The 6,350-nt window shown below is 37.8% G+C and overlaps 1 protein-coding gene across 1 annotated transcript in view; it reads right to left on the bottom strand.

The window, feature by feature from the left end:
• KIF27 (kinesin family member 27) overlaps positions 1-6,350 on the bottom strand; it is a 127,937-nt gene that overhangs the window by 38,929 nt on the left and 82,658 nt on the right. The gene's annotated exons all lie outside the window — the stretch shown is intronic.

Here is a 6,350-nt window from a genome sequence, read left to right as displayed (position 1 = left end):
ACTCAAACTGTGGTCAGCCATGTGGGAGTCCAGTGCCTTAACCACTACCACCTTCCAGCCTCGACTACTTAATTGCTTCCTTTTTTCTTTTTTAATAATTATTTATTTATGATGATTACTTTTTTAATTTTTAAAAAATAATTATTTATTTAATTTAATTTATTTATGAGTATTCTTCAGTTTTACCAGAGAGAGTGAGACAGAGAGAAAGCAAGCTGCCAGGTCTGGGAGTCACACAGTGGTCAACCATGTGGGAGTCCAGTGCCTTAACCACCATGCCACCTGCCAGTCCCATTATTTTTTAAAATTTGACTAGAGAGGGAACCAGCAGGTAGCGCAATGGCTATGTCGCTGGACTCCCAAATAGTCAACCACGGTTCGCGTCCTGGACCCGGTGGCTTAAAACCCACGCCAGGCGCATGTGCGTGCGTGCCCAAGATCCCGAGAGGAGAAGGGAGGAGAAGGGATTGCGGCATGGCCATCCCCTCTGGGGGGTGATTTCTCGCTTTCTGTCTCTCTGTCTCTCTCTGTCTGTCTGGCGAGCGCACACGCCCTATAGTGAAAAACCTCTCAAAAAAAAATTTTTTTTTTGACTAGAGAGAGACAGAGAGAGAAAGAAAGGGAAATGAAAAAGCAAGTTGCCAGGTCCTGGCCTTGAACCACTGTTGGCCATGTGGGAGTCCAGCACCTTAAACACCATACCACCTATCAGCCCCCTACTTAACTTTTTAAGAGCTGTGAAATGGGTAGTAGAGCCAGCCAGAAACCAGATTGGAAAGGAAAAACAAATGGAAGCAGGAAAAATAGAAACAATGCAGTCAACTTTTCCAAGAAGTCTGGCAGCAAGGGAGACTAGAGAGAGAGTTGTTAGAGGGTAAAATAAGGTTAAAGAAGGATAATTTTAGGATAAAAAGATCTAAGATGTTTAAAGACAGAATCTAGGAGAAAGGGAAATGCTGATAATACTGAGGAAAAAATGGACAAACTAAGGCACAGGCGATCTGCAGTGGTACAGCAGTAACACAGTGTTCTACAATGCTGACGCCACATGGGAAGGTCCTGGGTTTGTGTCCCAAGAACAAGATAATTGGGAATATATATTTAACCAAGAAGGCAAAAGATTAGTACAGCGAAAATTATAAGACATTCCTGAAGAAATGAAAGAATATCTAAATAAATGTAAAGACATCCTGTGCTCATGGATGGGAAGACTTGATATTAAGACACCAATACTACTCAGAGTAATTGAGAGATTTAACATAATCCCTAACAAAATCCCAAAGGCCTTTTTTACCGATATGGAAAACCTGATGCTCGGATTCACGTGGAGTTGCACAGGCCTTGACTAGCCAAAACAATCTAGATAAAGTTGGAGACTTAACTCCCAATTTCAAAACTTACTACAAAGCTACAGTAATCAAAATAGCTGGGGCCAGAAAATGGCATGGTGGTTAAGGCGCTAGCATTCCCACATGGCTGACCATGGTTTGAGTCCCAGACCTGGTGGCTTGCTTTCTAACTCTCCCTCTGTCTTTCTTTGGCAAAACTCATGCGAATTAATAAATGAATGAAAGAATGAATAAATAAATCGAACAAGTAATTTTAAACTACTTAAAAACAAATAGTTGATACTGTCAAAGAACAGACACAAAGATCAATAGACTTGAGAGTTTAGAAACCATGCACTGATAGCCAATTGACTTTCTTCAATAAAAAGTGTACATATGTAAAGTATATAACATGTTTTGATACACATTTACTTAATAAAATGATTACTACAATCAAGCTAATTAGCATGTCCATCTCTTTATACAGTTAACATTTTGTTTTTTATGGTGACAGCACCTCAAATCTATTCTCTTGGCTAATTTCCACTATACAACACAGTTTAAGTATAGTCATCATGCTATGAGATCTCTAGACTTAATCACTCTGCATAACTACAAATCAATATCCTTTGAGAAACATCTTCCCATCTCCGCCACCATTATCTCCCTATTTCTCCCACCAAGGAGGAATGATTTTTGACAAGAGTGTCAAGTCCATTCAATGGGAAAAAAATAGTTTCTTCAAAAAATGGTACCAAGGGGATAGCAGGTGGCATGGTGTTTAAGGCACTGGACTTCCTCCCACATGGCTGACAGCAGTTTGAATCTCGGACCTGGCGGCTTGCTTTCTCACTTTCCTTTCTCTCTCTGGCCAAATTTAAAAATAATAAAAAGGGGCCTGCAGGTGGCATGGTGGTTAAGGGTGCTGCACTGCCACATGACTGACTGTGATTCGAGTCCCGGACCTGGTGGCTTGCTTTCTCACTTTCCTCTCTCTCTTTCAAATTAAACAACAACAATAATAACAACAATAATTAAATTAAATTAAAATAATTCTTTTTAAAAAATAATAATGGACCAGTAGATGGCATAATGGTTACGTTGCTGGTCTCCCACGTGGCCAACTATAGTTTGAGTCCTGGACCTGGAAGCTTGAAACTCATGCTGGGCATAGGTGTATGCATGCCCAAAATCCAAAGAGGAGAATGGAGGAGAAGGGATTGCAGCGTGGCCATCCCTCAGGGGTGATTTCTCACTTGCTGTCGCTCTGTTTCCCTGGTGAGCACATGCACCCTATCATAAAAATCTCTTTTAAAAAAATAACAAATAAAATGAAATAAATCATTCTGTTTTTTAAAAATGGCACTGGTACAACTAGAATTCCATATGTAAAAGAATGAAGTTCAACTCCTATTTCATACCATACACAAAAACTGACCCCAAACGGACCAATGATATAATATGGGGGAGTGGTGTCTTCTAAAAATTAATGGAAAATGCGTATTATGAAAAATTATGCATTAATTTCAAAATGTTTTGCATCAAAATAAACTTTAATTCTGGGACCAGCAGTTGGCGTAATGGCTGTATCGCTGGACTCCCATAGGGTTGACGGCAGTTTGAGTCCTGGACCTGGTGGCTTAAACTCAAGCCAGGTGCATGTGCGTGTGTGCCCAAGATCCCAAGAGGAGAATGGAAGACAGGGGACTGCAGCATGACCATCCCCCTGGGGGTGATTTCTCGCTTTCTGTCTCTCTGTCTCTGTCTTTCTGGTGAGCGCATGCACCCTATAGCAAAAACCTCTCAATCAATCAATCGATAAATAAATAAACTTTAATTCCATTTTCCACAAACTTTTTAAGATCCCATAGGTAAGATCTGTAATTGTAAAACTTCTTAGAACAAAACTAGGGATAAATGCTCATGACTCTGAATTTGGCCATGGATTCTTAGATATGACACTAAAAGTACAAACAACAAAATTAAAAATGAACTGGACTTCAATAAAATTAAAAACTTTTGGTAGTAGCGAATGGTGTGGTTAAAGCAGCTACATTCCACACAGCTGACTGCACAGTTTGAGTTTTGGATCCAGCAGCTTGAAAAACATGTCACATGCCTGTGCGTGTGTGCTCAAAATCCTGAAAGGAGGGAGAAATGGAGAAGGGATTGTAGTGTTACCATTCCCCATGGAGGGGTGGGGCGCTTTCTCACTTTCCTTCTGTCTCTTTCTGGTGAGTGCACGCATCATCTGGCAAATTTAAAAAGAAAATGTTAAGGGGCCACAGGTGGCATGGTAGTTAAAGTGCTGGACTTCCACATGGTCAACAATAGTTCGAGTCCCATACCTGGTAGCTTGCTTTATCACTTCCCCTCTCTGTCTCTCTGTCTCTCTCTGGTGAGAGGGCCCTATAGCAAATTAAAAAATAATAAATGGCATGGTGGTTAAGGTGCTGGACTCCCAGATGGCCGACTATTGTTTGAGTCTTGGGCCTGGCTGCTTGCTTTCTCATTTTCTGTCTCTGTCTTTTTCTGGTCAAATTAAAAAATAATAAGTAAAATTAAAGTTTAAAAACATACATAAAATAAAAGAAATAATTATTTTAAAAATATATTTAAAATTAGGCCAGCAGGTAGCATGGTGGTTAAGGCACTAGATCCCACATGGCCAACTGTGTTGTACAAGTCTTGGACTGGTGGCTTGAAAAACACCAGGCATGTGTACGTGCATGCCCAAAATCCTAAGAGAAAAAATAGAGAAGGGACTGAAGCATGGCTATTCCCTGGGTGGGGAGTGATTTCTCACTTCTATCATTTTCTCTCTGTCTCTCCAGTGAGTCCTATGCCTTACAGCAAAAAGAATGCAAAACAGTAACAAATAAACAATCTTCCGTGCCTCTAAGGATATGATCAAAGTTTAAAAACGACCTAAGTACAGGAAAAATATTTGGAAATCATGTATCTGACTGGGTTTTAACTAAACAACAAAATAACTCAATCAAAAAGTCGACAAAAGATTTGAACAGACCTTTCTCCAAAGATAGATACAAATGGCCAACAGCACATGGAAAGATGCACATGAATATCAAAACCATGATACCACTTTACATCTACTTGGATGGCTATAATGAAAAGAGAAAGCAAATAACAAGTGCTGGCGAAGTTGTGGAGAGAGTAGAACATTCAGAGCTTGCTGGTGGGAGTGTAAAATGGCACTGCCACTATGAAAAAATTGGTGGTTCCTCAAAAAGCTAAACAAAGTTATCATATCACATAAAGTTACCATATAACCTAGAAATTCTATCCCTAGGTACCTACCCAAAGGAATTGAAATCAAAGACTGGAATAATTATTTGCATGCCAATGCTCATTGTAGCATTATTCACAAAAGGTAGAAACAACCTAAGTGTCTATGAACAGAGGAATGATGAAAATTTGTGATATAACCAGACCACAGAATCTTATTCAGTCAGAAAAAGGTGAAGTTCTGATACATGCAACAACATGAACCCTGAAAACACTATGCTAAATGAACTAGAAAGACAAACTATTACGTAAGCGGTTTTCAAAGAGTTTATGGAAAATACATATTATGAAAAACTATGTAGGATTTCAAAATTTTTCCAACAAATAACCTTGTACTTTAATTCCATTTTCCATGAACCTTTTTGAAGTCCCCTCATATGATTCCACTTATTTGAAATAGCTAGGATATGCAAATTAATAGGGACAGAAAGTATATTAGAAGTTATCAGATAGGGCTAGGAGGAAACAGAAAATAAAAAATTATGCTTAATGTTCACAGTTTCTGTTGGGGTTATGAAAAGTGTGGGAAACAGTGGTGATGTCTGGACAACATTGTGAATATAATAAATACTACTGAATTATAAACTTTAACATGGTTTAAAATAGTAAATATCATATTACCTATATTTTACCATAATTTATGAAAATTAATAATGTAATATACCAAAATTCATTAAATTGTACATTTTTAAATGGTTGAATTCTATGATATGTGAATTGTACCTCAATAAAACTATCAAAAAAAGAAAATGAATTGCTTCTTGGTTCTTGGCCTTTTGGCTAAGATCAAGAGTGAAAAAGAATGAATACCTTGTTTAAATGCTCTTTAAGTTCCTTTTCATTGCTAAATGTTGTGATTTTTTTTTTTGAAGATCTGAAAATAGGGTTATATCCAATGTTAAAAATCTAGGACATCTGAAAGATGTTGATAATGGGTGAGACTATGAAGGTATGAGACTATGAAGGTAAGATGTTGATAATGGATGAGAGTATGAAGGTATGAGACTATGAAAGTAAGATGTTGATAATGGGTGAGACTATAAAGGTATGAGACTATGAAGGTAAGATGTTGATAATGGGTGAGACTATGAAGGTACTACATCATACCTTCATATGTAGGAAGCTACAGAGATATATAGCTTCCTGGCAATTTTGCTATGAATTGAAAATTGCTCTAAGAAAGTAAAGTCTTAATTTAAAAAAATCCAGGAACTCTCCAGTTATGGTTTAAGCCCTGGATTCAGTGTAACATTTCCACAGAGTTTAGAACATAATGGTAGGTAAGTCCTTCTTATTATGATCACCATCATCATCATCTTTTCAAAAAGGCCCTGTGAAACAAGTCTGCTACCATTTTACCTGGTGCTTTTTTTCATACCCATGATGGACAAAGATCTTCTGAAAATGGAAAATCCTACTCAACTGATAGATATTCTTTAGAAAGTTGACTTTATAAGCTTATGTTTTTGACAGCCTCCACTAAAGTTAAGATCTCACTGAGAAATTTTATCACTGTACCTTCTTTTTTGAAGTCAAAGCCTTCAAGACAGTACTCAGAATTCAATAAATAGGTTTTACTATGTAGATGAACAAAGCTTTAAAGTGAATAAGGACAGCATTGAAGGGCGGGTCAAGGATAGATAACTTCACAAGCCAACTGAATCAGGACCTTGGCTTCGTTAGCTCTGAGCCGTTTAAGATTTCATATTATAATTA

Source organism: Tupaia chinensis, unplaced genomic scaffold, assembly GCF_000334495.1.
Source record: "Tupaia chinensis unplaced genomic scaffold, TupChi_1.0 Scaffold000147_1, whole genome shotgun sequence".
In the NCBI taxonomy this organism is placed as follows: Eukaryota; Metazoa; Chordata; class Mammalia; order Scandentia; family Tupaiidae; genus Tupaia; species Tupaia belangeri.
Note: the sequence above shows the minus strand (reverse complement) of the source record. Positions and strands in the feature narration are given on the sequence as shown.